Here is a 25019-nt window from a genome sequence, read left to right as displayed (position 1 = left end):
GGAAGTAGCTCGTGAGTCTAGTCTACTGTGGAAGGCTTTTAATATATAAGGGAAATGCGCAACAACTTAGACAGGACAGAGAAAGAAACACATACAACAGTTCAACAGTTCTCTGTCCTGTCTAAGTTGTTGCGCATTTCCCTTATATACTATGCAGAACCAACTAGCCCGACAACACGCTCTTCTGAAGGCTTTTAAGTGTGAGGTGAGTGAGGTTTGTTTCTTTTGCGCGGTTTCGCAAACAAGCTTGCATTGAATGCCCTTCCCATGCCCACTCCTTTGTCGTTATTTCAGCTGGGATGTCATCAACTCGCGTTTGTACCCTGATCCACTCTGCTCTCATCCTGTCGTTACTCGTGTAGTTTTCCTTTTTGTAGCTCGCGTTGCTGCCCGCAACTTCAGTTCGACCCTTTTTTATTGCGCTCAAAATCTTTGCCCCGTGTGCGGCTCCTCTCATTGAGTAAAGCTGCGCTTACTAAGGGGGCAGACTGCATGGCACAATTAAGATAGGCTCATGGGCAGGCAGTGCAATCATGAGATCAGACTGAACTTTCCTGCATGGCCTGTTGTCTTGTTAGCTTGCTGTCTTGTGCTGAATGACGTTCTGCTCGCTTATTTTGAAGTGGAATGTTCTGCATGACTGAAGAAACTGTTCGAGACGTTTCACCCCATTTGAGTAGATTATGTTAGGCACCATTTCACTAAAACGTGAGCTCCTTTATTCTGTCAGTGAAGCCTATTTGAAGCTGGCAGTGAAGCTGGCAGCCATTTGATAGTTACCGTGTAATCTCTTGCATGGGCCGCACTCCCGGTTTTGGTTTGGATGATTGGGAAAAAAATAGCTACTCGCCTTTTTTAATTCGCGTGTGGGCCACACCCTCATAATTTGCGCCCGAATTTTAAAAAAAGGGCGGCCCTTACACGAATTTATACGATAGTCGTAGATGAAAGCACCTTTAGTAAGAAACCGGTGGTACCTTTTTGATTTGAGATCTGGCTAAAATAGGCAATTCTCATGAACCCTAGGCATCTGGCTGAAAGTTGCAATGGGCAGGAGAAACGTTGAAGCTGTGAGCTACAGAGGTGGTGCCAAGGGAAGATGATGGATGGTGGGTACCACCCCAGCCATTTGGAAGGTGCTTCTTTCAATTTATGACAACACTATTTTATTCGCAAACAAGTGCCCTAAACGACTCAGTGCCTGCATTTATTTGCGGCTAGCAAGCAACTGCATGGAGCTTTCGATTTTTTTTTATCAGGAGCAAACCCTCAATAAGCCGTCACGCTGACAAAAAGTAGCTCCCTCCTTTGTGCCACTCGATACAGAATCCTCTGCGCCACAGCGCTACGAATATCCCGACGCCGTTCCTGGCGAGATAGCTTTTCCCGTGTCCTCTTTTTCTACACTTTCAGCAGTTGAGCTGTTAGTCAGTGTTGGTATAGGAAGCACCACTGCCCGGAAAGACTGTTGAAGCCGCTGCGGTGGCTCAGTGGTTATTGCGCTCGGCTGCAGACCCAAAAGACGCGGGTTCGATGGAGGCGAAATTTTGGAGGCCCGTGTACTGTGCTATGTCAGTGCACGTTAAAGAACCCCAAGGGGTCGAAATTTCCCGAGACCTTCACTGCGTCGTCCCTGCTTGAGTGAGCCTGCAACTATTGGCAAGTGTATGTGGCGTTCGAGTGACTTCTTGCTGCGCATGCCATGCAGCCGAAATGAATTCTGCCGCAGCGCGTGATTAGGTTCGGTTTGCGGAGTCTAAGATACGAAAGCGACTGAGGCTATGAGAGACGCCGTAGTCATGGTCTCCGGGAATTTCGACCAGCGCGTGATTAGATTCCGCCTACGCAAGTACGCGACCACCTTCAAAACATGCAGCGCTTGCCAGTTAATTGAAGGCACCGTATCATAAATCACTTCTCTGCTAACGCCGCGCGAATTGTTTTTTTTTTTGCGATTTCGTTTCCAAGCGAAGGAGGGCACCTCGTGAAGGATTACGAATGGTGCGACATGCTTCCCGCAAGGTTCAGCTGTAGCCCCAATAGAACCTTGAGCGGAGCCTACGTTGTGTTTTTCAGAACAAGTACTGATGACTATGGACAAGCAGACCGAGTCTGTGCCAGCACCCCTTGTCCGCGTTTTTGTGTTTAGAGCGCACATTATGCTTGGCTGTGTTTCATCTAATTGCGTTCTTTTTTAGGCAAGCCTTCATCTGACCCGAACCATCCAGACTACATTCCGATGGTGTTTCCGTACCTGGTGCAAAGTAATGTGCAGCAGAAGCTCGAAAGATATGAGCGTGCTCAAGAGAAGCATGATTTAAAGGCAGCGTGTCTGCAGCAGCTGATCCTGGCCCCTCCATTGGTGCAAGCGAAGCTGTCATGGATGAGGACTCTGCTCACAGAACGCGCGACACCGACACCGAGACAGCACTCTCCATGCAGGACATTTCATATCTCGTCAATGAAAACAGATCCCTTAAAGACCAGGCAGTCTCTTTAGAGCTGGAAGTTGCAGCAGCCAAACAAAAAATTTCTGAACTGGAAAGCCACGGGCAACCAAACCTTTCAAATATGACAAGGTACGTAGTCATGCAGTCGCACGAGAATGTAAAATTTCATAAAGGCCTTGTTTCAATAGAGATGTTGAGAGCACTGCTTCTGCTGGCGCTGTCCGTCTGTACGCCAACTCACAGGGCTTCACTTGATGCCGAACAGGAGCTCATTCTTGTGCTGATGCGTCTACGGCTCGGTCTTGTGACTAAAGACCTGGCATCTCGATTCGGAATTTATGTCGGTTGTGTAAGTTTCATTATTCACTCGTAGATCGACATGCTGGCAGCAAACATGCAGAAATTTATCATTTGGCCATCTCGACGTGAGCTTGAATCACATCCGCCTAAAGCATTCAAAGATAAATTATTTGATCAGCTGATAGGAATTATTGATTGCAGAGAGGGGTTTATTCAGAGGCCCACATAGATGGATGCCGGAATCATGACTTATTCGAACTATAAGCACCACAACACTGTGAAAGTGCTTGTCGCTATCACACCTTCAGGAGCCATATCTTTTGTTTAGAAAGCATGGTGAGGTAGAGTTTCTGACAAAGAGTTGACCTTGCAAAGTGGACTTCTTAACGAGGTCGAAGAAGGAGACTTGCTTTTAGTAGACAGGGGCTTCCGATGTGAAGAAATGTTTGGTGCACGTGGTGCCGCAATTCTGATGCCTTCTCTGACTAAGCGAAGGACACAGCTACCAGGGACGGAAGTTACTGCATCGAGGAAGCTTTCGAGTGTACGAATACACGTGGAACGGGCCATAGAGCTGCTGATTGTCTTCAGGGTCTTCCAGACAGTACTTCCAATAAGCTTTGTGAAGAGAGCTGGAGATGGTGATCAAGCAGCCATTGACGAAATTCTCATTTGTGTAGTGCACTCGTCAACCTCCAAACTCCTATAGTTAAGAACCAGCTTGATTAACTGTGTGTTAGAAAGATGGCTCTTTTTTGCATGCATTAGCCCTGCACAGTTGAATGTGAAGTGATACCATTTGTTGTATAGAATGAGACCACACCGCCATGTAAACAAATTTTATTAGCATATGCCTTTGGTTAGATCTGTACTGCACTTTTTTTCAATATATGCAAACATGCGATTTTTGAATGCCTATTATAATTTTTGTAAAGGTACACAAGAAGTTGGTACACATGTGTCAGCAAATGATATTTGTCTAGAACAGATAAATCATTCATAATTTAATTCAGTTTGAGCACCTATACAATGAGTAACATAAAAAGTCAGTGTTTGCACTGATGCTTCTTTTAATTTTATTGCAACACTAAAGCAGGCCTTCTCAAGAGCCACAATGACAACTATTAAAAAATGGCTACTATGATGCAGTTCCTCCTTGCTTCACATGACCTATGCTGACCAATGTCATCGCAGACGTTGTTTGGTGGTTCAAACCAAGCAGCCCGAGAGAAAATAAATTAGGTTCAGTATAATGATAGTACACAGTGATCCATGTCTTGCGCATTGTAACAAAGAGCAGATGCAACAAAGCAATGCAGCAGTTTTGTATGTAGGAAAGTTTATTTATAGCTAATTATTAGCTTCTAATATGCAATATCAGTTATTTCCACTCATTACCAATAAAATGTTTTGCTTTCTATTGTGTCGGATTGTCTCCCTGTGACTGGATAGGCACTTCAACTCAGTTGCTAGCACATTGACTGTTGTTGGTTTGGCATTTCATGCAAACCCAGGACGGGGGAGTGCGTTTCAGATTTGCACATTTTGAGGTGAAAAGTGTCGTTGCATTTTGAGCAGTCCACAACGCGGCCAGATTTGGCACCTCGGCAGATACATGTAGTCTTGGCATGTTGCATTTGTTTGAGAATGGTCATGCTTTGCAGCTCAGGGAAAATGTATTTTTAAAAAAGCTTTCTGCTCTTGATTTCACAAGAGACCAGAAGCTCTCATCGAAAGAAACAACTTCGACAGTTAGAGCACAACTTGTAAATACCACAAAGTACACTCGAGAGAGCTGCGTCGCTGCCATTGGGGCCTGCATATGATTGTAGTAGGCATGCTCCTTCCTTAGCTGCATACTTTCGCTTAAATATGGCAACTGCTTTAAAGCAGATTTCAGTGGTTGTCCTTTCACAGAGGCAGGACACTTCACCTCCAGTACAGCTTTTCTGCAGCATGCACAAGAAACAATGCCGTCAGGAGATGCAGCTAGATATGGCTGCTTAAAAATGACACACAAACCACGCTCGTAGATCTAAAAGTCTTGATGTGCTGCTGACTGGTGAGCCAAGAGTGCCTCTTTAGCTTTTGGCTCCATTTTACAGCCCCAGCGAAGGTTAAACGTATGTGGTGCCTTTATGTACCCCATAATCTCGGCTACGAGTTCATCTGCGCCACTCCTGCATGATACCGTGCGATGCATCAATGATGCCGTTATTCGTCCCTTTCGTTTTGACACCCACATTAATTATTTTGACGGCCCACGTGTTGCTTTTTCAATCTCATTGCAACATGCATCTGTTAGCTGCACTTTTGTAGCTGCTTGTATATCCATGCCTTTATATACAGAATGAAGCGGATAATGTGGCACTTGTTCAGTCGAGTGGGACTCGTTGCACCGCTCTCCTTGGACAGCTGCTTCAGGTGAAGAATCTGTGTCTTCGCTGTCCGTTACTGATGTTAGCAGCAGAGTGTTTGGTGCGAATGCCTGTTGACATGGAAGCAAAATAAATGTTAAACATATTCATGACACGCAATATAAACTAGGTAGCACACATACAAACATCATTTAGCATTTATTTATAATAGCTACCAGAAAAGAAATGAACAGCAGGCGTGTATAAATGCGTTCTCCTTGTATTACAACGAGTGGCAAAGTGAACACACAAGCCCTATTTGCTTGTACCTTTGTCAAGGTACAACTGATACGTAAATGTGCGCAAGCTTCCCGTATGTGCTTGAGTAAGACCTTTTTTTATCTTGACTTGCTGCAAGAAGCTGTGCACATGTTGATCGGTCCAAGTTGATACGCTACTTTGGGCTCTAGGGACAGGTTGGGGCAGTAACTGACCTGTCTTCGGCTCGAAAAATACCATGTCGCTGACTGGTGTCGCCTGCATCCAGTTTTGACAACTCGGTTTACAATGAGGACTTACATGGTACGACAGGATGGCAAAAGAAAAAAAAATTAAATATTCGGGCTTACTGTGCTCTTTCTTGATACTTCGACCCACTTGCATGCAACATCAGTAGGTGATGGATTGTGTAGCCCATATTTTACATTTGCTTCCACACTGAACAGCAGTGCGGCAACATGAGTGCAGCATTCTCCTCGTCTGAAATTTTCAAGAGTGCAGTCACAACCTAAGAGTACTACCAAAAAGGATTGTAAGGAAGGCATTAAACAAATCAAAGCAAAGAATGAGTGCCAAAATCTCTAGATCACTGAAATATGTTTATGTACAGCGACACTCACTCCTGACATTTACACTGTAAACACATTAATAAAGTTTCAAGCGGTGTGATGTAACAGCACGACCATTCTGGTCCATAATTCAAGTAGCCATTGCAACGTTTGTCTAGAGTGGTGTGCTGCATTAGAAATGGGCAAATATTAAAGCACTTGCTCTGCTAATGGCTACAATACCGGGCTTTTCATCGCTGTTATGCCTATACCGTTTGAGTTCTAAGTATTGTCCCTGAAAGCGTAAACCAAAGAAAGAAATCTGATGCCATGGATGGCGAAGGGGATTTTTTTATCAATGTGGGAAACTAATTGATGTCACATGTTTAGTAGCTAGTAATTAACCATAAACAAATACAAAAAGAACCATTTTACGAACAGCTCATTACCAGTTTCTAAACATTTGAGGACAGTTGTTTCCTCACAAACAACGACAAATAATATATTCCATCCGTAGCATCGGGCTGTTCTTTTATTTGCGGCATCTTTCCGAGTCCCTCAACTCCCTTACTTGTTATGCGCATTGCCTTGAAAGCATCCACATCCGTTGTCTCTTTGTAGCGGTTATTTATTTTTCACAACACACACAAAAAAAACGACTGCTGGCAGCCGCTGTAATTTCTATCTACACTTGAGACACGCGAACTATGGCTGACGTAAAACAAAGGGACAGCAAGAGGACAGAAGAAAATAAAGGTGAGAGCGATAGGAAGAAAATACAGGAGGTTAAACCCTAGAACAGTTCGATTATTTAGCTTCGCAGCGGATCGCACGAGCGCTCTGCAAAGGTTAACAGGTGCAAGCAGTTAAGGTTGTCTTTGCGATTATCGTTTACTTACCCAGCCATGCAGGTACAGTGAGCGCTGACTACGGTTCCGTCGTCGTTAACAACGCACCATGGGCGATATGTTTTGGACAAAGCTTGGCTCGCTTCTACTACAGCTGCCACTACGACGACGACGGCTTCCCCACGCTTGCCAGACTTGAATGACGCAAGGCACTTCACTTTTCCGCTGACAAATGCAGTGTAAGCTTCAGTGATCTTGTAGTTCTTAAACTGCTCTCTTGTGTAAAAGCACACACCTTCCACAAGATAAACAAAAATGTCCGCGGCAGTGAGTGGCGGAAGGTTTTTGGAGCCGGATGAAAACGAGAAACGCACCACACCATCGTCCAGCGGGTCGGGAAGCTCTGCGCCTCTAAATACAAGCTTCTGGTGATACCGATCCTTCGTTTCGCTGCTGAGTGCCTTGAAGTAGTAGCTCGGCATGTCGATAATTGCATTAAGACTCAGAATCAGCCCAAAGCAGCACACGGAAACACCGACACACCGGTCGCACGTCGCACACGCCTTGAAAATGCACAGCCGGAACTACAGAAGCCCTCTTGCCGGAAGTTTCTGGAGGGCAACCAATCAGCGTAAAGCGCGGTTTGTTTGCAAACACTGAAACCGTCTTATTTGCTTCCAGGTATGAAGCATACCTGTGGTATTAGTGCCTGTGGTTGCATGCTTTGGCGTTGCTATTGTCTTAGGTTCGAAATGCACAAACTAAACGAAACCGAAGTTTTGATGGAGATCTTCTGGCACGGTGACTCCTGTATCAAAGGCTGAACACAACGCTCTTGAGTAACAGGAACCGGTCTCACATCCATCCCAGTCGATAGTTCAGTTGCTAGGGCGGTGGACTCTAGAGGTATCGTGCTACGGGAATCCATAGGTCGCTGGTTCTAATCCAGCTCGACGGAGGTCATTTTCTTTTTATGGCTTTAAACACATACTGTTCCAGTGTAGTATAATTGCTACACAATCACTGTGCGCAATCCCTACGTTTGTCCTCCCAGTATTAGTACAGATAGTTTTCACGGGATGTCACGGGCGCCTGCTTTGGGTGCAGCAGAGCATAGGCATGAAACGGTCCTCTGTCCCCGTCCCTTTGGGAGTGTCCTCTTCAGCAGTAGTAACCCTGCACCCCCTCTGCAACTCCCCGATTCGCTACCATACACCCTTCGGCACCACTACAGTTGGAACAATGAACGACCAACACCCCACAGCAACAGGGACAAATGACCGTCTCCCCTTTCCCGCATGGCCTGTGCTGTTTTGTAACCGGTTGGCGATATGCGGGTTAGGAAAACAGCCAGGCTGTCGAGGTGCATTCTGCACCCAAACATGGCGGCCAGGGTGACGTCGATGCAAACTATGTATAGACCGTTTACAGCGTGCAGTTCGTCCGTTTGAGACCAGATGGGGCCACAGGCGTGCTTAAAACACGGCGCCATTGAAGGCCTCGGAAGTCGCCGGCGTGTACGCAGCAACGCAGCATTGGAAATAGCACGGGTGGCTGCCGAATGTGCTTTACCTGTGAAGATATGCAAAGACAGAGGAAATAGGCGTTGTGTTGTGGATTTCCAGAATTGCGACAGAGGGTTAGAGGTGAGTGATGAGATCGTTCGTGAGCGTTACGGAACACAATTGCACAAGGATGCACTGCCCCTGTTCCCGCCCGTTCGCCATGTACCCAGTTCCAACGAGCGAACGCTATAAGGACGTCCACCAGCGATATATAGCCTATCCGTAAATAAAGCTATCAATCTTGGAGCGCCTGCGAAGGTAAGTGCATAACATAGCCGCATGAACAAGCTGTACTACCGCCGAAACCATGACGGCGCGGTATCAGATGTTGTCAGTTGCGCTTGCGTGTGTAGCGAGACCCTGTTGCTCATAACAAAGGTGTGCAGCCATTAATAACAGGCGCACTCGAGGCCGATTTAGGAACGGAAAAGAATGAAGACTTACGCCCCTACATACCGCTACTGCAGATTATGCAGTGCATAGCCGTCACTTACTTAGCAGTGCTTACCGTCACTCCGCGTACTACATGCAGTCTTGGTGCTGCTGTTGAACTTCGCTCTGAGAAGCGCGGTTCTCATGCACCTGTAACGACGAAGAAGTTCCTGTTCAAGCGAAGACGACGACGAACTTCTTACCGTTGTGTTGAGCGGCATTGCCATCGCTTTGTGTGTGTGCTCGTGGTGCTCGACCTCTGTGTCTACGAGGCCTGTGTCTCTGTGTCTACCGCCGGCGCACAGTACTCTAACCATCCCAGTACCCATCTTACATTTGGTGGAGTCGCGGGGTAGAAATCTGCATCGTGGAGCTGCGTAACCGCACTCTTCCCACTCTTGAAATGCCAGAAGACGCCCAAACCCAATCTGTGCAAACGGGACCAGCTCTCATCTGCGCCGGCTCCCTTCGCCAGCGAGATCCGGCAATCTTCAGCGGAGCCGATGAGAATGACGTGGAAGACTGGCTGGCGTCATACGAACGGGTGAGCCTGTACAATAGATGGGACGACGATACGAAGCTGAACAACGTATTTTTTTATCTAACGGGGGTCGCTAACCTCTGGTATCGGAACCATGAGGGAGACATCCGAACATGGGCGGCCTTCAAAACGAAGCTTGCCGGAGTCTTTGGTCGCCCCACTGTCCGTAAACTTCGGGCTGAACAGCGTTTGCGTGAACGCTCGCAGCACGTCGGCGAAAGCTTCACCAGCTATATAGAAGAAGTCATTGACTTATGCAAACGTGTCAATGCGAACATGTCCGAAGCCGACAAGATAAAACACATCTTGAAAGGTATCGACGATGATGCCTTTCAGATGCTATTGGCCCGCGACTTGCGCACCGTTAAGGATGTGTTCACGCTCTGCCAGAGCTTCGAGGAGCTGCGCAAACAGCGATTACTGACTCGGCAACACCAAGCCCAGGTTGAATCGCTTTCTGGACTGGCGTCTGCAGCTGACAACAGCTCTATGCTGCAGCAAATCAAAGATTTCGTCCGTGAAGAGGTAGCTCGGCAACTTTCTCTTCTGCCTAGCCCTCAACAGGCGCCGCCTCATTTGGCCCCGGCTCTTCGACAGGCCATACAACACCAGGTTACTGAGGCGCTTCCATCCTTCCATCCTCCGCCACCTGTCACCGCACCTTTGATTTACGCCGATGCTGCTCCAAGGTCTGTCACCAGTCCCATGCCTTGCGCCGACGTCGCCCCAAGGCCTGTAGCCGGTCCTCGGACTTACGCCGACGTTCTAGTACAGCCCCCGCCGTCGTCCTATCCTACAATGTACGTGCCTGTGCAAGCGTCTTCACCTTCCCTGCGACCAGCTCGAAGAGCAAGCAATCCGTGGCGCACGAGTGACAACCGTCCTGTATGCTACACTTGCGGAGTGCCTGGCCACGTCGCGCGCTACTGCCGTCGCCATCTCCAAGCGCCAGCACCACGCGCGCAATCTTCGGGGTACTGGCCTCCAACCCGTCAATATTCTGAGGCTGTCGACCAAACGCGAAGTCGTCCTTACTCCCCTGATCGTTCAGCCCTCTCCAGCCGCCGCTCCCCTTCGCCACGACGCCGCTCTATCTCCCCCATGCGACGTCGCCCTGATTCTTCTCAGCAGGAAAACTAGGCGCCGCAGTTCCGGAGGCAAGAACTGCGCCCCCGTCGAAATTTCGAAGACCTCATCGATCACCTGCGAATCTTATTGATGTTTTTGTTGAGGGCGTGTCTGTGATGGCTCTGACAGACACCGGTGCAGCGATTTCGGTAATGGACGAAAAGTTATGTACTTCTTTAAAGAAAGTTAAGACGCCAGTTTCGGGACTAACGCTGCGCACGGCCAGCGCACAGCCGATTACGCCGTTAGCAGCATGCACCGCTCGAGTTCGAATCCAGGACACACTATACTACATCGAGTTCGTCGTGCTGCCTTCTTGCTCACATTCTTTAATTTTAGGGTGGGATTTCCTGTCGCGTCACGAAGCTGTCATCGACTGCGCTCGCGCAGAAGTTGGGTTCTCCGCTTTGCCTAATGTCTCGCCAGACGCTGCTCCTTCTGTTCCCTGCGCTAAAGCCGTCGTCACCGAAGACATCGTCCTTCCTCCCAGCTCCACTGCGCTTGTAAGCATCTCTTGTGACTCTGTTTGTGATGACGTTGTTCTCTTCACGCCGGCCTGCACTTTCCTGCGCCGCAAGTCCCTCCCGCTGCCCTACGCTGTGCTCACTATTTCTGCTGGCCTCTCCGTGCTATGGGTCTCTAACCCGTTTTCCTTCCCTACTGCTTTGCGCCATGGCGAATGTCTCGGCAGTGTACAATCTATTGCGTCCATTCTCACCTGTGAGGACCCCGCCGATTCGCCTCATCTAGCCATGACTGCGCTCAGCCCTCCATCTTCTGCGCCTGATTCCTCCGCTACAGACCTCTTCCTTCGCTCTATCGCCACCGATCTTCCTTCTTCGCAACGGACGCAGCTTCTTAACCTCCTTCACCAGTTCCGCTCCTCCTTCGACTGTCATCGGAGTTCCTTGGGCCAAACTTCAACGGTCACCCATCGTATCGACACCGGCAACCACGCACCAGTGCGGCAGCGCCCCTATCGTGTATCTGCCACCGAGCGCCATGCTATCGAAGAGCAAGTTGATAAAATGCTCCAAGACGGCGTGATCCAGCCCTCCAGTAGCCCTTGGGCTTCGCCTGTTGTGCTGGTCAAGAAGAAAGACGGCTCCATCTGATTTTGTGTCGACTACCGCCGCCTTAATAAGATTACGCGGAAGGATGTCTACCCTCTTCCGCGCATCGATGACGCTTTGGACTGTTTGCAAGGGGCCGAACTATTTTCTTCCCTCGATCTTCGTTCCGGATATTGGCAGGTCCCCATGGAAGCGGCCGATCGCCCCAAAACCGCTTTTGTAACCCCCGACGGCTTATACGAATTTACAGTTATGCCTTTCGGCCTTTGTAATGCGCCTGCAACATTTGAGAGGATGATGGACACCATTTTGCGGGGATTAAAGTGGAAGGTATGCCTCTGCTACCTCGACGACATCGTCGTCTTTTCTGCGGACTTTGACACCCATCTCCATCGCCTGAGGCACGTCTTGAACTGCCTTTCTGAGGCCGGTTTGCAGCTAAACTTGAAGAAATGCCGTTTTGCCGCTCGTAAACTCACTATCTTAGGGCACGTTGTCTCCAAGGAAGGCGTTTCTCCAGACCCAGCCAAACTTCGTGCGGTCGCTGCCTTTCCCAAGCCTACATCTGTCAAAGAACTGCGCAGCTTCCTTGGCCTGTGTTCCTACTTTCGTAGGTTTATTCGCAACTTTGCATCGATTGCTGCCCCTTTAACACAACTCGTATCCAGCAGCTCCGACTTTTCACAGTGGTCACCTGCATGCGACAACGCGTTTTATACCTTACGCCGCATCCTCACCGCACCACCTATCCTGCGCCATTTCGACCCGACGGCCCCTACCGAGGTCCACACCGACGCCAGTGGTGTTGGCCTCGGGGCTGTACTCGCGCAGCGCAAACCTGGCTTTGCTGAGTACGTTGTCGCCTATGCAAGCCGCACCCTGACGAAGGCAGAGTCCAATTACTCAGTAACGGAAAAAGAGTGTTTGGCTATCGTTTGGGCTCTTACCAAATTCCGCCCTTATCTCTATGGTCGTCCCTTTGACGTCGTGACGGACCACCTTGGGCTTTGCTGGTTATCCTCACTGAAAGACCCCTCCGGCCGCCTCGCAAGATGGGCTCTTCGTCTGCAGGAATACGACGCCCGCGTAGTTTATCGCTCCGGACGCAAGCACCAAGATGCCGACGCCCTTTCTCGCTGCCCCCTTCCGGTTGAGCTCGCCGGCCTCTCAACACTCGAAGACTCCCCTCCGTTGCTTCACATCGACGACATGCCTTCAGCGCAGCGCATGGACCCTTGGATTGCGTCTCTGCTTGATTTCCTCTCTAACCCTACGGCGGCTTCTCCATCACGCGCTCTCCGTCGCCAATCTTCTCACTTCGCCATTCGTGACAATCTCCTTTACCGCCGCAACTACAGCGCAGATGGTCGCAAGTGGTTACTAGTTGTTCCTCGCCATCTCCGCTCGCAAGTCTGTGATTATTTCCACGCTGACCCACAATGCGGACACGCAGGAGTCTTCAAAACATACAATCGGATCCGGCTGCGTTACTACTGGCGCGGAATGTATAACTTCATCCTTAAGCACATCCGCTCATGCCTGCCCTGCCAACGTCGCAAGCCCCCTGCTCACCGTTCTGCAGGCGAGTTGCAGCCGCTACCTTGCCCACCGCGCCCATTCGACCGCGTAGGCATTGATTTGTATGGACCTCTTCCCTACACTGCAGCCGGTAACCGTTGGGCTATCGTCGCCGTTGACCACTTGACGAGGTATGCAGAAACCGCCGCCCTTCCATCCGCCTCAGCGTCTGACGTAGCCTCCTTCATTTTGCGACGGTTCATTCTTCGCCACGGCGCACCGCGCGAACTGCTGAGTGACAGAGGCCGCGTTTTCTTATCGGAAGTTGTCAAAGCCTTGCTCCGCCAGTGCAACATCATTCACCGAACAAGCTCTGCCTATCACCCGCAAACTAACGGCCTTACAGAAAGATTTAACCGTACCCTCGGTGATATGCTCTCTATATACGTCTCATCAGACCATTCCAATTGGGATCTCGTCCTTCCGTATGTGACGTACGCCTACAACACCGCAACGCAGTCGACTACCGGCTTCTCACCGTTCTATCTTCTTTACGGCCGTCATCCTTCTGCTCCACTCGATACCATTCTCCCATACCAGCCTGACGCATCTGAGTGTACTCCTATTTCGCAAGCTGCACGACACGCAGAAGAGTGTCGCCAAATCGCCCGTTCTCTCACAACTGAGGCCCAATACCGTCGGAAATCCCGCCACGACAGCCATCACACGTCCCCGCACTTTTCTTCTGGTAGCCTCGTGTGGCTCTGGATTCCATCCAGTACTCCGGGCCTCTCCTCGAAACTTCTTTCAAAGTTTCACGGCCCCTACCGAGTTGTGGAACGCACCTCGCCTGTTAATTACGTGGTGGAACCGCTGATGCCGTCTCCTGATCTTCGCCGGCGCGGACGCGAGACTGTTCACGTCCAGCGCCTCAAGCCGTATTATGACCCGGCCGTCCCACCTACGCCGTAAGTCGCCAGGATGGCTCCTCTTCTCCCCGGGGGGCAGTTGTAACGACGAAGAAGTTCCTGTTCAAGCGAAGACGACGACGAACTTCTTACCGTTGTGTTGAGCGGCATTGCCATCGCTTTGTGTGTGTGCTCGTGGTGCTCGACCTCTGTGTCTACGAGGCCTGTGTCTCTGTGTCTACCGCCGGCGCACAGTACTCTAACCATCCCAGTACCCATCTTACACACCATATTCGGAATAAAGCATTTCCGTTATGGCTGCTGTGCTTGATGGTAGTCCTGTCCTCGCGATCCATCCGAGGCAGGCACTAAAATTGACTTCGAAGGATAGCGCTCACAATCCAGCTGATTACTTACTACCAGCGAGACCTCGAGCACTTCCATGTCTGCATATAAAGCGTGGAGCGCACCGATATGTTATGCGTGTGACTAGCATAATTGTGAACTTCGTGTAGCATGAACACGTAGCCTTGTGCGGCTCATAAGAATTATATTGGGGAATCCTCCGAAACGATTGCACTCCAGCTAGTGAAGGCTGCTTTGTGCATGGTACTGCTACCATGATAATTAACATTTATGCAAATCTTTATTGGTCACATTTCTGCGTCCAGCAAACTAGTACAATAGATTTTAAGCTGCTTAAGGATCGTTAGCAGGTTGTAAACAAATGCGTAAGATGTGCCCGTGAATGTTTTAGAACGGTGTGTGCAAGCCTGTACACCCTACCGCAACGACCTGCGCTGCCACACGTGTATTAAACCTCGTCGTTTTAGATAATAACAATAAACATCGTTCATCAAAGGCTTCAGTGGAAGCAAAGACAAGCACTCAGGAGATCCATTCATTGGTTCGAAGACGCGAAGAACTGAGCGGCTTTCCGCAACATAAATGCCGATCACGTTTTCACGCCTCTAGTGTTGAAGTTAGGGTTCTCACATGTCCTTCGAAGCTTTGGCCAAATCCTGTTGTGTTTGCCCCGCCGTGGTGGCTCAGTGGTTACGGTGCTCGGCTGCTGACCCGAACGACGCGGGTTCCATACCGGCCGCGGCGGTCGAATTTCGATAGAGGCAAAATTCAAGAGGCCCGTGTACTGTGCGATGTCAGTGCACGTTAAAGAACCCCAGATGGTAGAAATTTCCGGAACCCTTCACTACGGCGTCCCTCATAGCCTGAGTCGCTTTTTGACGTTAAATCCCAATAAACCAAAGCAAACCAAATCGTATTGTCGTCTTCCCACACCCTTACAGCTGTATTTGTCGAAACAATGGGTGTCGGAACCCAACCATTCAGACGCAGCGGCAATCTTGACGAGGCGCACGCCGAGCAATAAGGAGGTATGTAATGGCGCCGTGATCACGTGATCAAAGATGGAAGCCCCCATAATACTGCGCGCTCTAAATGGTCTATACAAACCATGAAAAGCTTATTTTTTAGTGCGAAAGCGCTAATCCGGACGTTCAGAGCCTAGCAAAATCGTCCCTTGCGTGTATGCGCCGAGTATGTGCCCAGCGCGAGAGGTCCATCCCGCGGCACTGCTCGTTCATTGTCGTCCTCTACGCTGCACTAATCCAGTGGTTCTGACCCGAGAAAACCGCCTTTTGCGTGTCCGCTAAAAAAATACAGAAATTGTAGCCAGTGATCATGTGCACGACACAGTTCAGTCAATCGTTCACGCAAAGTCCGTAAAAAAACACCCTTTGCAAAAAAAAAGACGCCCGTTCTCATGCGCTGAATTGAATCTTGTAACAATTCTCTGTAATTTTCTGTCTTCCAATTGTCGAGGCATTCTTGAGCAACGTATCATTGCTAAGTAAATACCAGTGACATACCATCGTTCCAGCAAAATCTTTATTAATGTAAAAGCCACGAAAAGCGCACACGAATCACTGGCTTCCAGACCCGTAAATGTGCCCTTATGAGACTTTGTGCGCTGTTGCCACCCAACTAAATGAATCATTGCTTCTGTAAATCATAAATTGTGGGGTTTAACGTCGCGAAGTGACACAAGGGCTTTGAGAAACGCTATAGTCAACGGCTTCGTATTAATTTTGTGTTTATTATCAATAAATGAATATTACTGTGTTGCACTCAGATTCATCACACGTAGATGACTGTTTTAAAAAATATATTGTCATGACCAGAGGAGCCGTGAAGATAGGCGTCGGGAAGAACCCAAAACTAGGAGCCTTCTTTTAATTATAGAGCCAGCTTCCACGACACCGAACAGAACAAGCGCGCCGCAGAGCCCACCGCCGCTTCGTCGTCGTCTTCGATTCAGCGCGGAGGCCGCGCGGCGCGTTAGGCGCGTGGCATAATTCCCCCCGCGAAAGCAAACATCGTCTCGATGTGGAATGGGATATGTGCAGTGAGAGGAGGAGGAGCAAAAACAAGAATAGGGGTGAGGTGAACTATACAACGTGCGCTAGATGAGTAGCGGCGAGAGTCAAGTTCACACGTGGGGTAAAGGGAAAAAGGTAAGAAACACAGTGTGAACACAGCGCTCAGTAGCGCGATAAGTACGGCTTTAAGCGCACTACATGCACAATTTCAGGCCGTTGACGCTGAGGGCCGACGATCACAGTTCCATGGGGGACAACTTCATAGTTGACGCTGTTCAGGCGGCGCAGGACTCTGTACAGGCCAAAATACCTATTTATAAGCTTCACGCACTATCCATTGCGGCGCACGGGTGCCCACACCCACACGTGGTCCCCGGCTCATAGTGCACGTCCCTGTGCCGATGGTTATAGTGTCGGGCATCGGCGGATTGCTGGTACTTGATGTGCAAGCGGGCCAGCTGACGGGCCTGCTCTGCTTGTTCTACGAAGTGGCCTGCTTCAGGGGGGAGCTCTGCGTCGCCGTACGGCAGCATGGCGTCTAGCACCATGCGGACCTCTCTGCCATACACGAGACGGAACGGGGTGAACTGGGTGGTTTCCTGCGTCGCGGTATTATATGCGAAGGTGACGTACGGCAAGACCTCATCCCAGGTTTTGTGTTCAACGTCGACGTACATCGAGGTCATGTCCGCCAATGTTTTGTTGAGCCGTTCGGTTAGACCATTGGTTTGGGGATGATACGCTGTTGTTGGTCGATGAGCAGTATGGCTAAGCGCTAAGATGTCACGTAGGAGTCGGGCTGTAAACGCCTTGCCTCGGTCAGTAATGATGGCCGATGGGGCGCCGTGTCTAAGCACGATATCGTGCATAAAGAAGTGGGCAACTTCGCCGGCAGTACCTCGCGCAAGGTCCTTCGTTTCAGCGTAGCGGGTCAAGTAGTCTGTGGCGACTACGATCCACTTGTGGCCGGTCGACGAGAGAGGAAATGGCCCCAGAAGGTACATGCAGACTTTGTCGAATGGTGTTTGTGGCGGCTCGATGCACTGAAGCAGTCCAGGAGGCTTGAGCGCGGGTTTTTTCCGCCGCTGGCGTTGCCGGCATGTCCCGACATAATGCTTGACACTTGAAGTAAGGTTCGGCCAGTAATAGTTCTGCCGGATTCGAGTCAAGGTGCGTGTAACTCCAAGGTGGCCGGAAGTCGGTTCATCATGGCAGGCAAGGAGAACTTCATCCCGTAGATCAGACGGTATGACGAGCAGGTAAGTTGTCGAACTTGAAGTAGAGTTCTTTTTATAAAGCAGTCCTCTCAGCAGGCAGAACGGCGACAGTCCACGAGCTAGGTATCGTGGTATTTCAGGGCACCCACCTTCGAGATGATCGATGAGCAGACGCAGCTCGGCGTCGGCACGCTGTCTGGAAACGAGCTCAGACGTGCTGACCGCTCCAAGGAAGCTATCATGGTCGGTGGTGTGTTGTGGAGGAGGTTCGACGGGAGCGCGGGACAAGCTATCAGCGTCGGTGTGTTTCCGGCCTCAGTTGTAGGTGACGGTGAAATCGAATTCCTGCAGGCGTAATGCCCAACGTGCTAGGCGGCCGCAAGGGTCCTTTAAATTTTTCAGCCAGCACAGCGAGTGGTGGTCGGTGACGATACAAAACGGTATGCCATACAGGTATGGGCGGAACTTAGCGGCGGCGCAGACTACCGCCAAACATTCTTTTTCCGTGGTAGAGTAGTTCAATTTTGCGCGCGACAGTGCGTGGGTGGCGTAGGCAATTACTTGGTCGACACCGCTTTGCCGCTGAACTAGAACGGTGCCAAGGCCGACGTTGCTCGCATTCGTGTGCACCTCTGTGTCGGCATCTTCGTCGAAATGTGCCAGGATGGGTGGCGATTGGAGTCGGCGTCGTAACTCGTCTAAGGCAGCCTGCTGTTCGTTGCCCGAGGCAAATGACGTGTCACCATGAGTTAGGAGCGTCAGAGGGCTGGCGAGCTGGGCGAAGTTTCTAATGAAGCGGCGATAATAGGAGCACAGGCCCAGAAAGCGTCGGAGTGCTTTTTTGTGGGCGGGAACCGGAAAGGCAGCAACGGCAGCAAGCTTCTCTGGGTCAGCTCGGATTCCGTCAGCACTAATGACGTGCCCGAGGAACTTCAATTCGGTGAACCCAAAGTGACATTTTTCTGGTTTGAGGGAGAGCTTGGCGGAACGAACGGCTTCGAGGACAGTCCTGAGGCGGTGCAGATGTTTCGTGAACGTTGCGGAAAAAATGATGACATCATCAAGATAAACAAGACAGGTCTGCCACTTCAAACCTGTGAGAACGGTGTCCGTCATTCTTTGGAACGTGGCAGGAGCACAGAAGAGCCCGAATGGGATTACGCGAAATTCATACAGCCCGTCCGGTGTGATGAAGGCGGTTTTCTCACGGTCCCTCTCATCAACTTCTATCTGACAATAACCACTTCTGAGATCGACCGAAGAGAAGTACTTGGCTTGACGAAGTCGGTCGAGGGAGTCGTCTCCAGGCCGCTCTCCAGGCCGTGGACGGGGGCTGTCGATAGAAAATTCGCGTAGTCCCATTTCGCGATAGGGGCACCGCCGGTAGAGATGGCCGGCCTCACCACAGTGGTAGCAGAGCGGTCGTTGATCCGGAGTGCGCCAGAGGTCAGCCTTCCACGGTGCCTGGCACCGATCCGCCCAGTAAGGAGTCGGCTGAGCAGAGTGCACCGCGACCAATGGTGCGGTGTAAGGCGAAGGCGCAGGAGATGGGGCCGCGCGGCGCACGACGTCCGCGTACGTGACTGGCTGGACAGGAGTCGGGTACGGCGCGGGATCGTATGGGGTCGATTGCGGCGCCGGCACATCTGCAGCGTCTTGTGCTCTGAGTGCCTGCCGGACTTCCTCGCGGATGACGCTGGTGACGGAATCGACGCGGGGGGCAAAGGTTTCTTGAAGGTGCTGCAGCTCCTCGCTGACCACTGAACGGATGAGTTGACGAAGGGAGTCCGGATTCGTCCTGGGATCATGGTCGAACCGGTCCAACATTGACGGAGTCGAAGACGGACGCAGTTGCCGGGCGTACTGTTGGGATCTCTGCTGCAGCAATTTCTCCATGTGCACGGCCTCGGCCAGAAACTCCGCGACGGTGTTGGGCGGGTTCCGCACGAGGCCGGAAAAGAGCTGGTCTTTTACGCCGCGCATGAGGTGCCGCAGCTTTTTGTCTTCAGGCATTTCGGATCGGCGCGATGGCACAGACGCGTCACATCCTCGACGTATATGGCAACACCCTCATTGGGAAGCTGAGTTCCAGAGGACAGGGTACGCTCCGCGCTCTCCCGGCGGTCGCTGTTGGCGTACGTAGTCAGGAGCTGACGTCGAAAGTCCGGCCACATCGAGAAAGTAGCCTCACGGTTTTCGAACCAAGTGCGTGCAGAGACTGAAGTACACGTTACGCAGCTTTATGGAGTCGTCCCAGCAGTTGAAAGCCGCAACCCGTTCGTAGTGAGGCAACCAGTCTTCGGCATCTTCAAACAGGTCACCGTGAAAGGGCTCAGGCGTTCGTCGGGTCTGAAGAGTGAGATAGGTGGGGCTCGCTGCAGGGACAGTCGGAGGCAGGGCGGGCATTGGCGTCGCCATGAGTGGAGTGGTAGTCGAAGGTGCACCGACAAAAGGGAGGGCCTCAGGGGACAGGCCTCGGATCCTCCGGCTGGGACGATGGACAGGGGTGGTCACAAGAGGCGGGCGCGTCGAGTCGTCCTCAGGAGTAGGGAGCATCGGTCGCACCTCCACCAGTGTCACGACCAGAGGAGCCGTGAAGGTAGGCGTCGGAAAGAACCCAAGACTGGGAGCCTTCTTTTAATTACAGCGCCAGGTTCCAGGACACAGAACAGAACAAGCGCGCCTCGAGAGCCCACCGCCGCTTCGTCGTCGTTTTCGACTCAGCGCGTAGGCCACGCGGCGCGTTAGGCGCGTGGCAATATCATTGATGGAAAAAGGCTTATAACTTAGTCAAGGCAGGTTGGTGCTTCCATCCAACAATCATGCTGGTACGCTGTATGTCAGTCGGTGGTCTGTTTCAAAAAATACAGTCTCCCTGCAATGCATACCCCAGTGAGCATGGTTTATATAAGCAAGACGCCACTCTGGGATCACCGATCTGCGATCGCGGCTCTTCACCTGTTTCAAACTTGACCTTCTTAACGTAGCTGTAACTGAAACATTTAGGTGCGACAAACCAAATGGGAGATGGTCCCTATTTTCAAATCGCAAGAAAACCGGACTCTTTGTGCGATGCAGAGCTGTAAGGCTTAGTAACGGTAGTATGTGGCTTAATCCCGTTCCCAGTTCGTATCTTATAATTCTTCTCATTCCGCTGCTGTTGATGTGACGTCTGGAGTGTCTCAAGGCTCCGTTCTTGGACCGCTACTCTTTTTAGTATATATAAATGACTTCCCACATAACATTTCTTCTGACATTTGTGTCTACGGTGATGAATTTGTTTTATACGAAGTAATTAATGGCCCTAATGATCATCGTCATCTGCAAGTCATTTAATAGGTTTTGTAGTTGGTGTAGCAGCTGGCAAATGAGAATTAATTTTGATAAAACCGTCCTCATGACTTTTTGTAACAAGCCTTCCGTTTCCCTTTTTAGTTACTCTTTCAATGGCCGTGTGATAGATAGGGTTTCTCAGTATAAATACCTTGGTGTCATATTCGCGCATAGCATGTCATGGTCCAAACATATTGATTACGTATGTAATAAAGCACTAAAAAAACTAGGTTATCTACGACGCACGTTACCCAATTCCCCAAAAGACACAAAGTTACTGCTGTATAAAACTTTAATCCGCCCTGTTCTTGATTACGCAGCTGTAGTGTGGAACTCGTACAAGCAGTTTGAAATTAACATGTTAGAAGCAGTCCAGAAAAAAGCTGTGCGTTTTATATGCCACCGTTATGATCGCGATTTCTCACCCTCTTCTACACTTCTTTCATTGAATTTAACCACGCTCTCCACCCGTCGCCACCCTGAATCACTAAAATTCTTACATTGTATCATCAATTCATCGGTAAGGTTCTCAGATAACCACTACATTAACTTTGCTCCATTATCATCTACAAGAAGTCATCACGAGCTAAATTTGATACCGTATTTTGCACGTACTAATTTGTTCAAATTCAGTTTTTTTCCCCGTTCAATACAAGCCTGCAATTCTCTACCCGGGTCCATTCGTTCATCTCCAGTTCAAAGTTTTATAACTGCCATCGAAGACGCGTATTAGCTGAATATTCCTACCGTGTCATTAACAGTTTCTTTCTTGTTTGATACTTTTTTTGTGTGATTTGAACTTTATTGTGCACACGTTCTACATTTTGTTGTATTTTGTTACCTTTGTTGCGTATTTTACTTTTTGTTTTTTCCCACTCCTGCCATAGGGCAATAATTGCGCTGCAGTATGTATAAATAAATAAATAAATAAATAAATAAATCTAAATGTTTTTCTTTTTATGTATTCACTGAACCGCCCATGTAGGCACAGTTGGATTCGAAACGTTCCGCTGACTCTCGCCATATCGCGATGGGCGGTTGAATCATGCGCAAAATAAAATCTTCGTAAAAAAAGGACCAAAAGAATTTGCCTAAATTTTATGAACTGCTAAAGCAGAATTGCCACAGCTAGAAGTTGAAGACGACGATGCGCAACGCACAGCGTGAGTGTGTGTTGCAGTTTAACACAAGGAGTCTTCGGCGCTACACTAGCGCTCTCGAGCAGTGGCCAGCGAAGCTGATCTGTTCGCTCTGCCGCGGACTCGAATCCCAGTCACGCAACAATATTTCAATTATTTGTATTTATTCCACCACTAACATCGCCACACCGGCCAGGGCAATCCTGTTATCGAAGTTCTAGAAACTGGGATACCTATTACTAATGTCTACTAAATACTTATAGTTACAAATCCACCAGCACTGGTCTCTGGCGCAAAATGCTTCTTTACTTCAAAACCAAATTTTTAAAAATAATTGGCGGGCTTCGCTGAAATATCTGGGATAAACATGTGCTTCTACGAACGAACTGTTGCGGGGTGAAAAAGATTTAGCCCCGGAATGAAGAATGGTTGTCAGTTTCTCCTCAAAGGGAAGCCCCCTCAACTCCATCAAAAGAAGCCCACACATTCCATACTAACAAGAAACACGGCGGCATATTTCCTTTCGGAAAATCAGAACAAACAGAAGAAAATCTGGTGGTTGTGTCAAGAAAGAGCATCAACATATCATCAGGGCCAGGTGAAATATTTTCATTACGGTTAACACACTTCATTCGGTTTTAACGCATAGCTACCATTTTAACGAATAAGGAATAAAATCATATTTGTCGCCGACATGATCTTTCCCAGTGTAGGGGCCACAGGAAGCTGTCAGGGTGGCCTGGAGATCGCCCTCGTGCGCCCTGCACAAACGGAAGAAAAGTGCCCAAGGCTTCTGCAACGACTCATTTTACTCGACCTGGGATCAATCAGAAATCTCGTTCGAAGCAACTGAATGCAGTTTCAGCCATGCCTTGTCACACAGTTGCAGTCTATAATGAAGGTACTTTGAGAAATTCTGTCTGGATATTCATGGCTACCCTCCAAAGAATACTGCGAATACCCGGAAAAGTGGCCACCAGCTGAGATTGATGGCTCGAAGCTGTGGCACTCTCACCTGGGTTCCGCTGCGGAGCCTTTCAAACAAACACGAACAAAACATGCGGCAAGTGCTTGTGAATCCATTCCAGTCGCTTCTACGTCAATTAAACTTGTCGGTTAGTTGGTTTGTTAATTGACGCCAAGTAAGTGCTGAGCGAGAGACAGCGCGACGGCGAAGAAATAACGCGCACAACACACAAAGGTCGAAAGTCCAAGTTTGTGTGTTGTGTTCCTTCGTCGTCCCTTTTCCTTTTCGCGCAACAGTTACTTCGCGTCGTTTCTGTGCCCCTGACGAGTCTAAACCTGCGCAAAGATGTGCTCCACAATTTTTTTTTTTTCGTGTGTGGTTCACTCTACGCAGTTACCCACCAAGCACGGAGTAAATACGCACTGAATGTTTACTAGCCGACCTAGCGGTTCTTGTACTCCTACGTCAAATTTCGCTCTGCACGACCAAATGTGTCCGAAGAAAGCAGAAACTCATCTGCATCGTGCTATCTGCCAGAAGGGGCGCGTGGAACAATACGTGAATACAAAAGCGTCAAACAACAGAGGCGCACTTTCTTATGACGTGCGAAGCGAAACTGAAGCGACCGCATCCCACGGTCATCTACAGCACCTGTTTGGGCGCATGACTGTCTAGCCACACCACGCGACCTAGCGCGACCTAAGCATGCGACCTAGCCACACCGTTCCAAATTACAGTAAAAACTTGTTAATTCGAATTCCGCGGGGACGCCGGCGCATTTGAATTAACAAGTTTGAACTAATGGAAGTGAACAGTAAATGCAGTGCACTGCGATCAGTAAGCAATTGGGCAACGAGATTACACTGTTTTGTTCTAAAATATTCAGTCGTCACTTTTTATTTTTTGGGGTCACAAAGGTCACACATTTGTGACCTTTGCTTTAAGCTGGAAACCAATGAGGCAGGAGCTCGGAAAGCAAAGGGTGAAACTTGGAAATGTGTTGTTGAGAAAAGGAAATGCAGTGCAGTATCTGTCTCACAAATCTCGGTGGACACCTGAACCAGAGGGAAGGTGCATATCTGCCCTCTTGGAATAGTGGACACCTGAATTGTGCTTTAAGCTACTGTGGCCGTAGTTGCAGATGTGGGCTGCATGCTTGACTTTGACAATGTTTTGCCAGAAACGCGGTGCTGAAGCTATAGGTGCTGATGCCTTAGGCCATCGGTTCATTGTACAGTGGACACCTAAATTCTGCTTTTCATTGTATTCACTGTCATTGGCATTGGCAATGTTTTAGAGACACATAACTGCCCTCTTGAACACTGGACACCTCAATCCTACTTTAAGCTACCTGTGGTGTGTGGTGGGCCTGTGGAGTTCCCTGCATGCTTTGGCATTGACAACCTTGTGCGAGAAAAGAAAGCAAGTGCGCGTAACGGCAAATGCTGTTACATTTCCTTCTTTAAGACTGGTTAAGAAGGCTCCCAAGTTTTTTTTCCTGCCCTGAAATACAACCACTGCATGGTTTGCTGGTACCCGAAACAAAAAGGAGCACTTGACGATCGTTCCAGAAACAGGCCCAGTGGACATTAAAACTCCCATGGACATCAGCAGGACGTCCGATGGAGTCCTAGTGCCCACTAGGAGGAAATACCACTCTCTGCAAGACTTGAGTACGACATGACTGGGTCACTCCTTTGTCTTTCCAGGGGGGGGGGGGGGGACGCCCGAAGAGTGTGACAGTCCTCACCGGACGGGGACGTTGCTGTGTCGATGGACTCACCCTCTTCAACGGAGATCGTGCGCTCGGGGACAGCGTGAAGCTAGCGGTATTCTGGTGCTGCGCCCGCTGAGGCGCGCTGGGAGGGGCTCTGTTCCTTGAGGCCCGCTGCTCCAGGTAGGGTTGCGAACAGAGTGAATTCAAGCAGCACAGGAATCAGATAACAGTAGAATCTCAGGACACAATGAAACAAGGTCCGTGTGCTGAAGCACAGGGAACGCATTTGTGCAGATCTGT

The 25019-nt window shown here is 49.7% G+C and overlaps 2 pseudogenes; one reads left to right on the top strand and one right to left on the bottom strand.

The window, feature by feature from the left end:
• The first annotated feature begins 1099 nt into the window (after window positions 1-1099).
• Window positions 1100-3479, top strand: LOC149356145 (uncharacterized; annotated as a pseudogene).
• A 733-nt stretch (window positions 3480-4212) lies between these two features.
• On the bottom strand, window positions 4213-7264 carry LOC149356144 (uncharacterized; annotated as a pseudogene).
• Window positions 7265-25019: the final 17755 nt, after the last annotated feature.

The sequence above is a fragment of the Amblyomma mixtum genome, chromosome 3 (assembly GCF_055824585.1).
Source record: "Amblyomma mixtum isolate Tamu chromosome 3, ASM5582458v1, whole genome shotgun sequence".
NCBI classification, from domain to species: domain Eukaryota; kingdom Metazoa; phylum Arthropoda; class Arachnida; order Ixodida; family Ixodidae; genus Amblyomma; species Amblyomma mixtum.
The sequence above is the reverse complement of the archived record's forward strand: the minus strand, read 5'-3'. Positions and strand labels throughout refer to the sequence as shown.